Source organism: Cupressus sempervirens, chromosome 2 (genome assembly GCF_028749045.1).
Source record: "Cupressus sempervirens isolate cs-2001-9-10 chromosome 2, ASM2874904v1, whole genome shotgun sequence".
Lineage (NCBI taxonomy): Eukaryota > Viridiplantae > Streptophyta > Pinopsida > Cupressales > Cupressaceae > Cupressus > Cupressus sempervirens.
The window spans coordinates 676,406,492-676,424,841 of NC_143119.1; the positions used below are offsets into that span (position 1 = coordinate 676,406,492).

Genomic DNA, 18,350 nt, shown 5'->3' on the forward strand with positions numbered 1-18,350 from the left:
AAGTAAGCATAAGAAGTTAAAACAATGCAATACAATTTTATATGGAACTGAAACTCGAGAAATTTCATTGATATTTCTTGAAATTTACAAATTTACAAAATTGGGGGAAAACCCTAGACTCTAGAACTACTGTACTATTCGTTGTAGAAACCACCAGAATTGACCATGGTTGGAAATTCTTGTAGCCAGTTGTTGCCATCTTCCACTTCATTCGATAAAAACCATTTTTGAAAAAAATTCAACCCAATTCTAGCGCATTTTCTATGGCGCTGCAACTGCCCAATAGTCAAGCCTAGTAAAAATGGTTGCAAGACCACATTCTGGCTAGGTTCCAGAAGCTTCTGGACTTCACCCGCCCAAGGGATCCCCACTCCTAAAACTGCATGAGCAACAATTTCAATGTAATCGCCCAAATATACTACTTTAAAATTCTTCCTCAAGAGCAGTAGAATTTCGGCCCTTGCTTCTCCGAGGTCAAGCAGGGAGGCTAGAAATTGTGATGTAATGTCACTGTTGACACGATACCGATTCTCATTCTTCAAAAACTCATGTCCCAGAACCATTTTGACAGCAACAATAACAAACTTCACACCAGAGCATGGAACAACCTCATTGCAAATTGACAAGAGGTTTTCCTCAAGAACACGACCTAGAAAGGCCTTCTGCTCCTCTTCCAAAATGCATCTTAGGCGAATAGGGTTGTCCATCTTTACTGCAAAGTTCAAACTAACACCAAACAATTAACAAATAATTAACAAACAATTAACAAACCAGACCTATCGACTACCAAAAATGAGATGAGCAATGATGAAAGAAGTAGCTCAATCGCCTATAAATAAGCTTGGCGAGCAGGGTGCCAGGGATTATTTGTTTGTTTCCATCCGACTGCCAATTCAATTACATTAAATTAGCAAATATTCTCAAATCTTGAACATAATTGCAAGTACATGCCAAAAAGGCCAATTTTAATTAAACACTAATACCATCCATTGTCTTGTAATGTGTGTGAAGCCACTTAACCGATGGAAAAGGCCAATTGTAATTAAGACTAATAGTAATAGTACTACTACTAGTGGACTATGCCATGTCATGTAATGCGTGCGAAGCCGCTTCGCCGATGGAAAAGGCCAATTGTAAATTGTAACTAACGGTGACAAGACATCAATATACTATCTCCTGCAACTTAAGTGATACACACTGGACATAAACGTGTCACCATTCCAGACACTTGAACAAGGTCGAGGCTTCATTCCAGACATGGCATGGCATTTAATTCTTTTCGGGTGCACTGTACTCTGCATACAACTTACCTTGATATGTGTCAACATTCCGGTGACTACCTCGACAATTCTTCTTCCTTCAAGAAATGTTGACCGAAATTAAACCTCCGCCATTGATCTTGGATCATCAGACGGTCTGAGTTCTCAAATAATAAATTTAACATAATTACAGTGGTAGTGGCTAATAATTAATGTAAGTTGGTATGTTAGGTTAGGCTACTTATTTCCCATCTTTTGAAAATAGCCATACCAAATATAACTTTCTGAAAACCATTCGCCATAAGAAATAAATTAATTCAATTATTTGGAAAATAATTTTGCCACCTTTTTATAAAATGGTATCGATTATTAAAATATTCGCCAACCAATATCCATATTTCAAAACATAATTCGCCATCAATATTAATAATTTTATTAAAAAAAAAAATTATAATCGCCATTATTTTATAAAAATTGTCTAAACTATTAAAAAACTCGCCACCAAATATCCATCCATTGACACATAATTCGCCAACACTATTAATTTTTTTTTTTCACCCAAATGACATGTGATTCGCCACAATTTTATAAATTTTGGGAGGGGGGGTTCCTTAAAGTTATCCCTGGAGGCAGCGTATGGAACTAGATTAGGAGGGAGTCCTATAGTTGGAAGGATATGACAATTTGGATTCAGTGAACGGTCTTTACCACTGGTAGATGGAGGATTACGAGCTCTTTTTGAGCTATAATATGCTAAGGGTTGACGAAGGTGAGAAAGAAGAGGGAAATGAATGTTCAAAGGAATACAGACAAGCATAAGAAGGAAAGGTAGTTACGACAAAAGCTAAAGGGAAGAACATATAGTAAAAACTCAAAAAAAGGAAAGATTCCACCGTATGATCGCACGAAAGGGAAATGTTATGTCGAACCATAGATATAGCAAAAAGGTGCTAGCAGCAAGGAAGACACATCATACGGTCTGCACAGGAAACAAAGAGGAAGGGTTTAATAAAAGATGCAACGGTATGTAGTGATGGTTCTAAAATCAAGAATACAATTATTGACGGCAAGGAGTGGCAGCTAACAAAATTCATAGTACCGAGTGTCAAAAATAAACTAGGCAATATGGAAAACTTGAGGGAGAGATCGTGTAACTTAAATAAACTTGATGAATGATGATTGCAAGAACAATGGGCCATAGAGGTGATACAAAATAGGTACAAAGCATGGCATGATAAACACCTCAAACTGAACAAGTTTCAATTGGGACAACTGGTGTTGAAGTATAGTGGATAGAATGAAATCAAACCTGAAAAGTTTAGAGTCAAATGGGTAGGACCATACAAGATATGGGAAGATGGTGATAACTGGGCAATCAGGTTATGGATGCTTGACAGGAAGGAAGTACTAGACACAATGAATGGGTTAGAGTTAAAAATCTATCATGAAGGGAATAGTCCCCCGTTGACGAACAATTGAATTAAGAAATAAAAATAAAAATTTTAAAAAAATTAAAAAAAAAAGAAAAAAAAGAAAAAGAAAATAAATAAATAAAAAAAAGAAGAAGAAGAAGAAAGAGAGAGAGGTCGTTGAAGGTGTCATACAACAAGTCACCATATGGCAAGTCATCATATGGATGCCAACTATAAGTTACTATACGGTGGCTATCCGTATGGTGCTTCTCACATTTCACCGATAGTAACCCACCATATGGTGAGACCCTCTGGTAGTCACCATATAGAAAATTTGGCAACAAAGAGGACCGTACGACTTCAGCAAAATCAAAGGCTTATTAAATCCCCAAGACTGTACAACAACAAGGGATTGGTAGAATCTTCGTACGACATATGGCTAGCAAGGTAGGAAGGAGGTACGATAAAGTTATAAAGATTGTACATGTACGAAAGGCATAGAAGCAAACTGTGAGCAGAGCAAAGAGAGAAAGGTGCATATCTTAATCCCAGTATGAATAGGGAAAAAATTATACAATCCTATATCGTACAACATCATATGCTACCAAAGCCTATGTTGTATGGTGATTAGATAAATGACAAGAGATGAGCTACGTATGGTAATATACATGGTGAGTTTCGTATGGTATTAGGCCATTACAAAAGACAGAATTCCAAGGCAAAACAAGAAACAAGTTTATCAAGGCACGACTGTATGGGATATAGTTGTGACTATTGTCAGTGTCTAGTAAGCTTACATTCTATGTACCATCAACAGTAAAGAAAAGAAATCCATAGCATGGTGAAGAGGGTTGCAGAGTGGGTATATGCAAAGCTACAAGATAAGCATCTATTGGAAGGCGCCTAGTTGGATAAAAAATGCCTAGTCTAGAGGTTGTGAGTTAGTACAATAAGAAAGGCACATAGAGGAGCACAGTTGTACGATGTCTATGGAAGGGCAATGTGGATTCGACCAACTTTCATTTTTTGTGTGTCGATGGATAACTGGCCTAACCCAACAGAATCTACAGGAAAGAGGAAGTGGAAGAGAAAAAGAAAAAGAAAAAGAAAATGACAACAGATCAAAACAGTTCAGAATGAGTAATGTATGATGCCGAAGGGAAGGAAAGACATAAGCAAGTAGTAAAACACAAGTAGTTGCCAAAAAGAGTGTGGAATCAGAAGAAAATGACAAAAATGGTGTGCTCCATGGACTTTTGTGTGGGTTTGAGAGTACTAATTTGGTCTTGGCGATGGGGGCATTACCCCTCGACCCCACCCTGTATCGTGATAGGGAGTGTGCCTGAGGCACTACCCCAGGACCCCGCGGGGGCGTTGCCCCTCAACCCCGCTAGGGGAAATGCCCCCTAGACCCCTAGTCAATGCGGTTATTAGTCATGGGAAGTATGACTAGTTGATGAGACCTAGAGCTGCTATAGGCATGGAGTTTCTATGTACTAGAGGCACTTGGAGTAGGTGTTGGATGTGAGGTTGTCTTGGTGGATGCATAGAGAGCTCAGGAGGAGCTAATCATCTAGTTGAAGGTAGTACAACAACACTTGGCTCAGGGTACCAAAGAATTGGAAGCAGAGAAAATAACATGGGTGACCATCAAGGTCAGCTTGATCAAGGAGACAATATTGTGTTAGCAGAGGCTACAGATGCAACATGGCTTCGAGACCAGCTTGGTGCAAGCATGGGATGAGCATGAAAGTGGTGTGATAGAAGCAATTTTTTTTTTGTAGTTAGTCAGTTAATGTATTCTATTTTGTTAATTTGTCTCAAATATTTTGTAATTTTTGTTCAAAGATAACTTTTTCTTTTGGGGGGAATGATGTTGTCGGTAAATATTAGGTAGCCGACAGGCCCCTTTGAGAAGGTTCTTGTTATGTAGCTGACAGGCCCTTTGGTAATTGTTATGTAGCTGATGGAACCCTTTGGGAAGGTTCTTTGGAAAAATATATGTACACCATGGGAAATCATTGTAATCATCATCATAAGCATAATGTAATGTCTTTGGCATATACGAATAATACAAGTGTTCTACTGTTCTTATCTATCATATATATGCATCGATTCATTTAAGGTTCTTCAGAACAATATATGTACACCATGGGGAATCATTGTAATCATCATCATAAGCATAATGTAATGTCTTTGGCATATACAAATAATGCAAGAGTTCTGTTGTTCTTATCCATCATCTATATGCATTGATTCATTTACCCCATATGGTAAACAAAAGGGACTATTCAATTTCAAGGGAGAATGGAAAGATAATTCCACTTCATGATGTGTTGCATGTGCTAGGCTTAGGTATGGATTTGATTTCTGTATCCATTCTTTAGGATATGGGGTATAATATACTCTTTAGAGGGATACATGTGTTGATTAAGAACAAGGATTGGAAATCACCCATGACTATTAGAGTTAGGAGTGGTTTCCTTATAGGTTACAATTTGATACTCTAAGGCACTCATGAGTAGCATTAATCGTGAGATCTTGGAGACCTATGACATAGGAGAATGGGCCATATTCATCATGGATCACTCAAATTAGTTTGTGAGACGGTGACAGATGTTCCAGAAGTGAGCATAGAGCATGATGATGTATGTAAGGGATGCATTTTGGGGAAGTTTGCAAAAACATCATTTCCAAAGAGTGACACCAGATCTAAAGGTGTTCTTGATCTAGTAAATTTAGATGTATGTGGAATGATGTCAAGAAAATCTCTCAAAGGATATGAGTACTATGTTACTTTTATCGATGACTTCTCTAGGAAGACCTGGATATACTTCTTGAAGACCAAGGATGAGGTTTTCAGTCATTCCAAGAGTGTAAGGCTCTTGTGGAGAACTCAACAAGAAGGAAGATAAAGGTTGTTTGGTTATATAATGGAGGCGAGTACAAAGGAAATAAATTCTAGGAGTTCCATACTAGAGAAGGAATCAAGAGAGAGTGGATTGTTCCTCACAATACACAACAGAGGAGTTTTTGAGAGAAGAACCATTCTATATTAGAGACGGCAAGAGCTATGCTATATGAGAAGGATATGCCCCACTACTTATGGCAGAGGCATGTAGTACAATAGTCTACATTCAAAATAGGGTTCCACACAAGGTACTAGGGAAGATGACACGAGAGGAAGCTTTCATAGGAAAGAAGCCAAATGTTGGTCACTTTAGAATATTTTGGAGTTTGGCATATTGTCATATTCTAGGAGATACATGTACCAAGTTAGATCAAACTTTAGAGATGGGGTGCTTTTTTGGGTACAGTGAAACCTCAAAGGCATATAGGATTTTTATCCCCAGGACCAACAGAATTATTATTAGATATGATGTTAAGTTCATGGAGGATAAGGCATTTAGACGGTCTAGAGATTTTCTAGCAGATTATCAGAGTGAGTGGCCAACAGAAGCTCCAAGGCCTAGTCAAGGGCAACAAAGCACAAGTACATTACCAATACAAGTGTAGGCTTAGGTGGTGAAGTTTTATAGAGAATGGAGAAATAGGAAATGCATCTAGAATACTTAGAGGTTGATATTTCATCCTCTATAGTTGGTAGCAAGAACCATGAGGTTCAAGAGACACAAGGGATACTCAGCAGTTTGTGAGAGCTCCTAGGAGTACTAGAGAGCAGATAAAACTAGTAAAGTTCAATGACTGTGTGGCATTAGTTAGTCAGTTGGTAGATAGTGAACCTTCCAGCTATCAAGAGGCTGTAGAGCATCAGGTATGGTAGGATGCTATGGTTGAGGAGTATAACTCAATTATATAGAATGATGTGTAGGAGGTAGTGCCTAGACCAATAGATAGAGCAGTAGTTGGATCATGATGGATCTATAAGATAAAGCACAATGTAGATGGTAGCATCGAGAAATACAAGGCAAGGTTCATGGCCAAGGGGTTCTATTAGAAGGAGGGAATGAACTTCAAGGAGACATTTTCTCTTGTGGCCAGATATACTTCTATAAGAGCTATGATCTCATTTCCTACATAGATGGGATGGAAAATCCATCAGATGGATGTTAAGATAACATTCCTTAGTGGTGAGTTGAAGGAGGAGGTAGCAAAACACTGAGAAGGCTTTGTAGCATACAACAAAAATACCTACATGTACAAATTGAAGAAAGCCTTGTATGGACTCAAGTAGGCTCCTAGAGCGTGGTATAAGTGCATTGATACATACTTGCAAGAAATGGGCTTTGTGAAGAGTGAAGCAGATGCTAACCTCTACTGCTTGATAGGTGGGGGTGAAGTTCTCATTCATGTTCCTTATGTGGATGACTTGTTTCTTACAAGTGCACTAGGGCTCATAGAGGATTGCAAAAGGGACCTTACATAAGAGTTTAAGATGAAGGATTTAGGACTTATGCACTACTTTCTAGGCATGAAGGTGTGGCAGATAGATGAAGAGATTTTCCTTGGTCAAGGGAAATATTGCTTTGAAATCTTCAAGAGATTTGGGATGGAGGATTGCAAATCCATGTCTAGACCCATGATCACAAATTGGAGGAAGGTAGATACATCTAAGGAAAAGGATGTAGATACCACTTTATATAGATAGTTGATTGGTTCACCTATGTACTTGGTCAACAACAGGCCGAATATTGCTTTTGCAGTGAACTCACTTAGTCAGTTCATGGTTGAACCAAAGACAGTGCATTGGACAATGACCAAGCATGTATTGCATTACTTGCATGGTAAAGTTGAGTATGGGATCAAATATATCAGAGGTAAAGGTATTAGGATGATAGGCCATACTGATGCATATTGGGCAGAAAGTACAATAGACAAAAGGAGCACTTTAGGGTGTTGTTTGAGTTTGGGATTAGGAGTTGTATCTTGGTTCAATAGAAGTAGAATACATAGCAACTAGCATGGTGACATATGAAGCTATATGGCTTCGAAAGTTGTTAGTAGCCTTGTTTGGTTAGAAGGTTGAGACTATTGTGATACACTTTGATAATTAGAGTTGCATCAAGTTGTTTGAGAATCTAATATTTCATGATAGGTCTAAACATATAGACATCAGATATCACTTCATCAGAGATTGTGTACAATGGGAGGTTGTTTAGCTACATTAAAAACCTATAGAGAAGCAGGTAGAAAAAATTCGGACTAAGGCATTGGGGAAGGAAAAATTTATCTTCTTCAGAGATAGGTGTCATGTAGAACAACTTCCTCGCTAGGAGGGAGTGTTAGTTTTGGTAGCTTGGACAACTGTTCATCCATATGTAGTTAATTAACAAGTAATTGTTTTGCTAACTAATTGGTTAGATTAGAACAAATATTTGTTAATTAATTGAGCACTTTTAGAAACAACTATAAATTGAGTTGGTTAATGGTTGTTAAGTTGTTTTTAATCTCGACTGTCAATTGAGAATCAATCTTGGCCATTGGTTTTCCAACAAGAGTAGTATAAAGGGGGTCAAGGGGGGCATTTGGAGAACAAGAAGTTTGTAGAAGCATTTGCAGTGTTAGCAAATGAGTTTGTAGTGATAGAAAATAGTCTCGCAGTATTAGCAAGGGTGCAGTGGTAGTGTTGGGGATAACAACGAACAAATATCAACAAGAGAAATTAGGAGGTTGTCTGAGTTCTGCTAGTGAGAGGCAAGACAATTTGTATCTCTTGATTTGCTGACGTTAATATAATTTCCTCTATAGAACCAATTTTTCCTTAGTGGTTTTTTTAGGGATGATTTGTCCAAAAATATTGTGTTCTTTGTGTTGTGAATTTCTTTCCATATTTTATAAGTGAAGTTGCAATTGTGCTATTTTTCGATATTAGCTGGGAATTTATTTTCAACAGTTTAATAATTATTTACAATAGGAGATTAATAATCAATGATTGCAATAGGGATTTTCACACCTATAAGCTAGTAAATTTGAGTGATCACTCTCATTGTAAATGTTGTAATAATAGTTTACTATTTCTTGTGATATATCTTCTTCTTTTTCTAACCTAATACCTTGTCTATTATTAATTTTTGTTATTCTATTAACTATTTCTTGTGATATATCTTCTCTTTTGCTAACCTAATACCTTGTTTATTATTAATTTTTGTTATTCTATTAATAGATCTTTTATTTTTTTCTTTATTGTGGAAGAATTGTGTTTTCCTATAACCCTCTGATAACCAAGTTTATCGAGATTTTTATTTCCAAAAAATCTCCTCTTTAGATAAAACATCCTCAAGTTTAGCTAATAGTTTTTTTTTTCTCTTTTTTCATAACTTACATTATTCATTCCTTTTTAATTTGGATATGAATTTAAACATTTTAAATCCCTCTATACAGAAATTGTTCCACCATAATTCTATTTGCTCTTAAAATATATTTTTTATATTGGAATCATATATTCTCAAACCTAAATGGGTGGTGAGGGGGGTTGAAAGGTTATGAAATTTCCAATCTATCTAGATAATGATCTTATCCTGAAACTTTGAAGATTTTTGCTTCCAATGAATAATCAAAGATAGAGAGATCTCCTTTAAACAAAAATCTATCAAGTCTCTTCGAAACGTTGTAGAAATCTTTCCTTCTATTTGACCATGTATAGATATCATTTCTTGTTTTTAAATCCATTAGATTATTACAAGAAATCCATTGACTAAATTCCTTATGGGATTGAGATATATAACTATTCCCTCCAACCTTCTCACTATTATCTAGAATATCATTAAAATCTTCTTGTAAGATAAAACATTGTGAAGAAAATAGATTGCTGATATGGTTCCATGCTAATAATTTGTTAGAATTATCTACTGATCTATATATGTTAACAATTGTGAATGTAAGATTACTATAGATACTTTTAACTATAAAACCACCTATTATAATATTTATATTTTTTAATTTTTAATTAAATAAAAAACATCTTTTTTTTTCTTACTTTATTCTATTTTAAATTATTATTACTTATCTTTAATTTTCATTAATTGCAATGATCTTTTAAAATAAATAATAGAAATTAAAAGCCAATTACCTTGTTTGATTCTCTTTTTATATAAAATATAAAATTTAAAGACTATCTAAGATTGATAAATGAAATTATTGTATTACTATTTGAAAATTTAAATTGGGAAAAAACATTCCCCACTTTTCCTCTATGCTGTTTTAAATCATTACTACTTTTCTTTAATTGTCATTAACCAAAATTATCTTTATAAATAATAGTAAAGTAGAAGTCAATTGCCATCTTTCAAGTGTCTTCCTATATAAAATAAAAGATTTGAAGTTCATCTAAATTTGATAACGTTAAAAAGCACTTTTAAATTAATATATTAAAAAAATCCCCCCTCGGAGAGCGGGAAGGGCGCTCAACAAAGACTTCAGAGAGTTCAGAAGATACACGGATTGAATCGTAATGCAAATCCTTCTGTTTTTTCTGGAGTCTGCTTCATTTCTTGCAATTATTGTGATGAAAAATGGTGAAAAGTGAGCTTACGATGAGATCAGATGCCTTAATTGAGAGGAGTTCAGAGGCAGGGGCAGAGATTCAGGTTCAAAAGATCATAAAAAAGCCAGGGTTTCGGCTATGGATGCGCTTCGACGCAGATGGAAATTCAGAAGTGATGGAATGCGATAAACACATGATCATGAAGCGCGTCTCGATTCCGGCAAGGGATTTGAGGATCCCAGGTCCTGTATTTTCGCATTCATCGAACATTTTAGGTGAGTTTTCTTGCCCTATACCGTTTGCTTATAATGCTCCGTTTCTGCCCCTAAATACAGGGCTTTTACATGTAATATGGTGAATTGTTGATATTTAATCTAAAATTATACACTAGCCTCAGGTCAGAAAGTTAATCAGCTCAAATCAAAAATTTATTTTTTCAACACAAAGTCTGTTTTGGCTGGCAAAATCCAAAATATTTTACAATTTCCAGTGGGTAAACTTCCATCAACGTATTTGGGAATTCCTTTTTTTGTGGAAGCAAACAAAGTTGTCTACTGGAACAACATCATTGAGAGGATAAACATAGACTTGCAGCTTGGAAAGCGAGATGGCTATCACTATCAGGGAGAATCCTATTAGTCAAAACAGTGTTAACAGCAATTCCAAATTATTTTTTTGTTGTCTTGAATGCTCTTGCCTCTGTTATTAGCCAGATTGAGAAACTGATTAGAAGTTTTCTTTGGTCGGATAATATGTTTGGGGATAAGAAGATTCCCCTAATATCTTTAAAAGAGATGTCTCATTCTAAGTCTAAGGAGGGGTGGGCTTGCATGAACTTCTAAGTAGAAATAAAGCATTTGGAGGCAAACTCGTTTGGTTTATGTATGAGAAACCAAATAGCAAGTGGTGTTCTATTATGCGTAAGAAATATTTGGATATTGATGACCCATTGCGTATCTTCACTTTAGCAAATCCTCCAAAGGGGTCAGCAATTTGGAATTTTATGATGGCTTCAAGAGAGGTGGTCTTCAACTACATCACGTGGGAAGTACATAGCGGGTTATCTGTTTCTTTCTGGTTAGATTCTTGGTTGGGCTTCCCACCTCTTGTGAACTCTCCCCAAGCTTTGGAGATCATGCATATCACTAACCAACATTGGGGCTCAAAATTGATTGATTTTGTGGTTGCAATTGAGTTACACTCAGGGAAGGGTATTTGGAAGGATCCGACATCCTTACCATTGGACAATAATCAGCGTTCCTTTTTATTGGAAGTTTTTAAGGAAAGAAATATTTATTTTTCTCGAGATAAGGATGTAGTAAGATGGGCTCCTTCTAAAGATGGTAGGTACTATGTTAAAGAAGGTTATAAAGCATTACAAAATCTGGCTGAAATTAGGCCCCCACATCATGCTTTCAATCTTTGTTGGAATAATGTTGTGCTCCCCAAAGCAGGCTGTTTCACATGGCTTGCTTTAAAAAAAAGGATTTTAACTAGTGATAAATTGTTTAGACTTTCAATAGCTCAACCATTTAAGTGTGTTTTGTGTGAAGAAACATGAGAGACTATAGATCACATACTATTACAATGTCCTTATGCGCAAGAGTGCTGGTCACATGTGCTCAAGAAACTCAATTATGAGATGCCACTTCCGAACAGCTTGTGGAATCTTTTTCAATCATGACCCTTGCTTTATCCTAAGTCAATGTTTCATGGTATTTGGAAGTGTGCTCCTTCAGCTATTGTTTGGGCACTTTGGTGGGAAAGAAACAAGCATATCTTTCGTCATGTTTCTTCACATATGAGCAAGGTGCAAGATCAGATTGAGAAATCTATATCAGAAATCGTTAATTCTTCAATTTCTTCTGTTAGTTTTAATCACTATTTATTAGCTTGGGATAGTAGTATCATTCAGAATTGGAAAGCTATTCGCATTCCTATGGGTACTCATTCAAATCCAAAATTATCTGGCAAAGTTGATGGATCAAATGTCAAGTGGACTCCTCCGTTATCTGGTTTTGTTAAGATTAACTTTGATGGTGCATCACGTGGAAACCCAGGCAAATCAGGAATTGGAGCTTGCATCAGAGATGAGTGTGGAAGGGATTTAGCAATTAAATCTCAACCTTTACCTCCGGGGACAAATAATATGGTAGAGGCACACGCTTTGCTAGCTGGCTTAATACTAGCAAGAATAAATGGTTTTCATTCAGTTCATATTGAGGGTGACTCAATGATTATAATTAAAGCACGTCTCTCAAAAAATTCTTTCAATTGGAAAATTACTTATATCCTAAAACAGATTTGGGGGTTATTGGATTCGTTTCGAAAGTATCGGATAACATGTAGAATTTGTTGCCTCGGCTTCACATCCCAATCTTAATTCTCATCCAATTATTCTGTCTGCCTTTCCTGTTCTAGCAGAACTTTTTATCCAGGATTCAAATTAATGTCTCCAATTGCAGCCCTTTGTAGTTTGTGTTGTCGTAGGGGAAATCTTTTGTGGGCTGCTTTTCTTCTGCTTATTTCTTTTGTATTTCAATGAGGAAATGGGGTTTTCTTTCTAGTTCTTTCCCCATGGAGTTATCGAACTAGCTATTTTAATATATAGTTTGTGGTCCCGTCCACATTTGCCCAAAAAAAAATAAAAAAAAAATCTAAAATTATATCTTTATATACATGCTTTTGCAAAATTTCCATGCAATTAGGTGAATTGTTGGCAGTTAATCTGAAATGATATCATTATATGCATCGTTTTTAGGGAATTTTCATGTAATTTGGACAATTGATTTAAAATGATATGAATTGTTGACAAGTAATCTGAAATGATGTTATTATATGCATTCCTCTTAAAGGATTTCTATATAATTGAGGAGTTGTTGACGGTTAATCTCAAAGATATTTATTTTCTGAAGTTTTCTTATAATTTGGCCTACTGTTGACAATTAATCTAAAATGATATTAGTGTATGCATTGTTTTAAAGGAATTTTAATATAATATAATGAATTGTTGACAACGGATCTCATATGATGTTACTGTAGCATTGCTTTTACCTAATTTTCATGTAATTTGGTGAATTGTTAGATCATTTAAAAAAAATTATTTTATTGTTTATTATTTTTTATATTAATTATTATTATGTGTTCAGTAGATTCGAATCCTCACAATTTACTGTTGTATCGTAGACTCTTGCCTACAAATTATTAGACAATTAATTTAAAACGCTAATTTTCAATTGAAAGTGAGTTTCTGTATTATTTTCTCCAACAAGATTGTGGAGATCACATTCTGTGGTGTATAACCAATAATTGGTGATAAATACTTCTAATGTGAGGATGTTCATGAACATTGAGAAATATAAATTTGCGAAAATGAAATGAAAGTCCACCATAGCTAGCACACATCCAATCGTGCTGGGACTACTGGGTAGTTTATAACTATAATGTTTGATGAATCTCAGACCATGTTTATAGACTCGAGGGTAATTTATAGCGTATACTCGCTGTGCTTAACATTACAATGTGCACCCTATTCAGATTGTAGTTTGGGTTTATGCAGGATATTACAGCAAATTGGTGCATAACTGCAATTCTAATTTTTTAAGGTATAAAAGGTTCTATGAGAGTTTTTTAGGGAGAGTGTACGATTATTTGAAATCTTTTCTTTCAAAATATAAATGTTTCTAAATTTGTCCGTGAAAATAAATTTGGAAAATTGAAAATAACCTCACCACCTTAGAAGAAAATATAATCACATGTCAAAGATGTAAATTTAGACAAAATAAATTCTATTTTTAAAAACATTTCATCAATTACACTGTCTCTAATCTTAAGTATCAATGTAGATTATAACAAATCTATTATCTGTCTATATATAAAATAGTATAATCTAATATCTTTCCATATATAAATTTTAAATAAGTGTACTATTTAATAGTGTTTACAACATTGAATAGTTTTTTACAATGTAGTTGAATTTTTTAAATGTAATATATTATAATTTTTTGTCAATAATATTGAGTGCGAATGATAAGCTTAGGATGTTTCCATGTTGAAGGCAAGATCTATGTGGCTTCTTAGTTGAATATATTGAATGGAGAGAAGACAAATGATTACAATTATCTAATAAATACTCAATTTGGTTACTTATTGGTATACTTATAAGTGCAATTAGAAAGTAAGTAGAGTGGTTAATCATATTCAATTTGGTAACTTAGATATGTACTTATGAGTAAAACTTGAGAGTAAATGGAATAACTATTCATAGTCAATGCTCCTAAAACAATGTAAGGAGATCTGGCATTGAAAGCCCCCCTCAAACCCCCCCAGGTGGACTAGATATGAAATGGGCATCGGCTTGGAATGTAGATTCAATTGTGGCACAATTTGACAATTCAAAAGTCTTGTCTAAAAAGAAGACAGTGTGGCACCCGCCCCTTGAGTCTTGGTTCAAACTAAATTTCGATGGCTTCGCCATGATAGGTAGCACTGCAGAAGGAGGTGTCCTTCATAACAGTATGGGAAATATGGTGGCTACCTATACTAGAAATTGCAGAGGAGACTCTAAGAATGAAGTTGAAGCACTAGCACTCCTGTGGTGGTTGAGAATTGCGAGAGCTCGAGGAATCGATAAGCTTGCCATTGAGGGGGACTCTATGCTTATTAAGGCTGCTAAGGGTGAGGGCCAATGCAACTAGTTGATTAAAGTCATAATCGATGAAATCTAAAGGTTGATGGAAGATTACCATGAGATGCACATGGCTCACATATATCAAGAAGGGAATGGCATGGCAGATGAGCTAGCCAAATTTGGCCATGGTATCATGAGATTAGTTGAATGGGAGGACGTCAGCTTGTTGTCATCATCAACGCAAGTTGCAATGGAAAGGGAGCATACTTTCAACAATGCTACATGAATAATCAAAATAGGTGACAGGCCTTCATTTTTTCGCATGGGCGTGAGGAAAAGGTGCTCCATAAAGGGATTATTTGGAAAGATTGTATGATGATACACATTAATGTTTCCACTGTCGTGAGTATTGATTATTGTCGAAAAAGGATGCAAAGGGTGGATTTAGCAAGATATAGAGAACAACCTACTAATTATCAAAGTGACAAGTTGCTGAATTCTTGCACAAACTACTACTTACGATGATTGTTTACAAATGGAAAGAGATCACTCACACGTGTCGTGGAGGGTGGATTTTTTATTTTTGGGAAACCTTGTGGAATAATGATGGTTATGCACTGCCTCTTCATTTTAATCATTGACGCTTTTCATTTTATATTTGGTAACTGCCAAATCTGTAGCAAGGCTATGTCATCTGAAGAATTGGTTGTTGAACTGGGAGAAGGCATGGGCACTAGTGATTGCATTGAACTGGTGGGTGTGGGGGAATGCATCTATAGCAGCCAGGTGGTGATGGTTTACTCGCAGGAGGGCGACCTCTTATCGTATATGGAGGGTATGGTGAAGTACAATGAGATTGTCTCGATGCAGCTCTTCTAGACTTGGAAGGACAAAAAGGTGATCGTCAATGTCTGGGTAAAAACACAAACCTATGTCACCCTTTTGTAAAAGAAAAGTTTAACAAAAGTATAAACTTGTTCACATTCAATCATATAAAACTAGTATTATTATTTAGAATTTGAAGATGAAGTAAACTAATGAAATGTGAATAAATTGATTACATTTAGGATTATAATTTTTAAGAATTATTTGGAGTAAGAATTGATAAATTTTCATAATTTTTATAGACAATTTTTTAGTTGCTGAAAAACACTGAAAATTAGGGGTCTAGTTCTCACCACAAAACTATATGGAAATAAACTTATTTCCCTTTGATCTCAAATTATGTTATAGATAACATATATATATGGAACATTCAAAAATAAAAATTGTCTTTAGGGTAAAAGCACAGATCTGTGTCACTGTTTATGATACCAAAACCTATTTTGGTATCAAATCTCATTTCTCTATCAAAATTCATTTTTTTTCAAAAACTAAAAATACCCTTTTATAGATCTCAGATTTAATATTATCATTATATAAATTTTTGAGTGTTTTGATTAGTTATAATATGTTATAATCTCTAAATATTATAAGTCAATATTTCAACATTTCAGAAGATCGTCCCTCAAAAAAGGAAAAAAAAAGTAAAATCATATCAAAAAAATTTAAAAAATATATTTATCTCTATAGGAGAGAATCCTCTTCATGAATATGTAATTTTTTTTCAAGAAGGTATAGATTTGATAGGGAAGTTTTGATAGGAGGAAAAACTGTTGGATTATGATAAGGTTGAACGTGAATACTTATAACAAAGAAAATATACATAAAAAATAATTATTTCTTTTTTTATTCACTAAATATACATGCAATCTATAAGATATTTTAAAATTAGAACAAAAAAAGATGATTTGCATATACTTGTTTGACGAGAACTACACCCTATATTTTTTTATAGTTAAAAAAGGGACTTCAAAATAAAAAATGAATAAATTCTTACTCAAAAAAATTATAAAAATTATAGGCATAAAATTCATCCAATTCTACACATTTCATCAGTTTACATCATCTTCATATTTGAAATACAAATACCATTTTTTTGTTATTAATGTTGAACTATCACATTTTGATATCCCGTTTCTTTATAAAAGGTGACATAGGTTTGTGCTTTTACCCTTTAAATCTATATTTTCTCTTTTATAATGATTCAAATTTCAACTCACCTAAAATCGATAGTTTTCATCTCCCACCACGTTTTTCAAAACAAATATATTTTGACTAGAATATAAATTATACATTCTAGAAGAGGACTCTCTCCTCCAGAACATCATATAATTTTTAAGTTTTTCTGATATGATTTAATATTTTTTTTCTTTTTGAAAATTGATATCTTTTCGAGTGTTAAAATACATGCTTGTAGAATTTTGTAATTACAATATACTATATGTAATTAAAATACTATAAACTTTATATAAGAATATTCTTGACTTTGAGCTCTATAAAATGATGTTTAAAAGTTATTTAAAAAATATCATAAAAAATAGTAAGAGTTATTGAAACGTCAATTTTCTAAAATAATTAGATTTCTTTAGTAACTGGATACAAACTAGTATAAAACATGCATTTAATAGACATTTTCAATTGGAAAAGTGTGAGACCATATATAACTTAGCTAGAATGAATTTATCTAGATCATATGTTTGAACAAAATTTATTTTTAGATAGAAATACTCAAATTCAGTCGCTCTGATAAGTTAACTTGAAAGGTGACACAACTTTGTACTTTTACCTTGGAATGAGATTTGAAATCTCAGTGGAAACCATAGTGAGGGTTGGAGAATTTACTATGGAAGGAAAGAACTGGCAGAGGCAAGCCAAGGTTAATGAGAAAGCCAGTTTGTGGAAATTTTTCAAATTCAAGGAGGAACTGATGTGAATGCATGGAGGGATTTCTCGAGAAGCCCTTCCTAAGCCTTAGGATACCATCTGCTATGCCATTATGCGATATATCACCCTAGAGGATCACTTTCAGGGAATTTATTATTACCACTTCCCTATTTTGAATCACTTTAGGAATCTAGACAACATTTCCTTCCCATTTTTGTTATTGCATTCCTTGGAAGATTATATTTATAAAGCCAGGAGGAAGCATGAGGAAGGTAAAACTATCTACCTTATTCATTAGGGGCTTATGAACAAACTTTTTATCTAGCATCTAGCCTAAAACCTACTGCTCTTGGTTAACCCTCTAGCCTCTGTCATCCCCCAAGTCTTCTTGGACCTTGGGCTTGGCCCTAGCCACAAGAAATTCAAGGAAACCCCTAGCCCAGAGGTCAAAATTGACCCTGAGGTTAAAATTAGCCTCATAGAGTCAGATTTGGATACTATGAAGGGTACACAAATTGCCAAGAGAACCAATAAACATCTCTAGTTGGAGAAATTTAAGTCCCCTCCAAGCATGATTGCAGCTCTGAGTCTTCTGAAAGTGATGTCAAATCTATGAGAAAGAATAGACTACCTCAGGATGCCAAGCTTGCCCCCAACCCTCTAAGCCCTTCCCATATCTTTGACACTCTAGAGGCTACTCTAGCTCGAAGTGGGGGGGGGAGGGAGATATCACATCCCCAAAGACGAAAACCACTAAAGATGCTGGGAAGAAAGGCAAGCATAGCCATAGTAAGGCAAGACTGGAAAGGCTCGAGCAGTCTATGAGGGACTTGGTAGAC

At 35.0% G+C, this 18,350-nt stretch overlaps 1 pseudogene across 1 annotated transcript in view; it reads left to right on the forward strand.

Moving 5' to 3' along the window:
• The first annotated feature begins 10,082 nt into the window (after nucleotides 1-10,082).
• LOC149575170 (magnesium transporter MRS2-4-like) overlaps nucleotides 10,083-18,350 on the forward strand; it is a 69,083-nt pseudogene continuing 60,815 nt past the window's right edge. The window contains exon 1 of the transcript XR_016360279.1: nucleotides 10,083-10,390. The product of XR_016360279.1 is annotated as a magnesium transporter MRS2-4-like (transcript). The remainder of the gene's footprint in view (nucleotides 10,391-18,350) is intronic.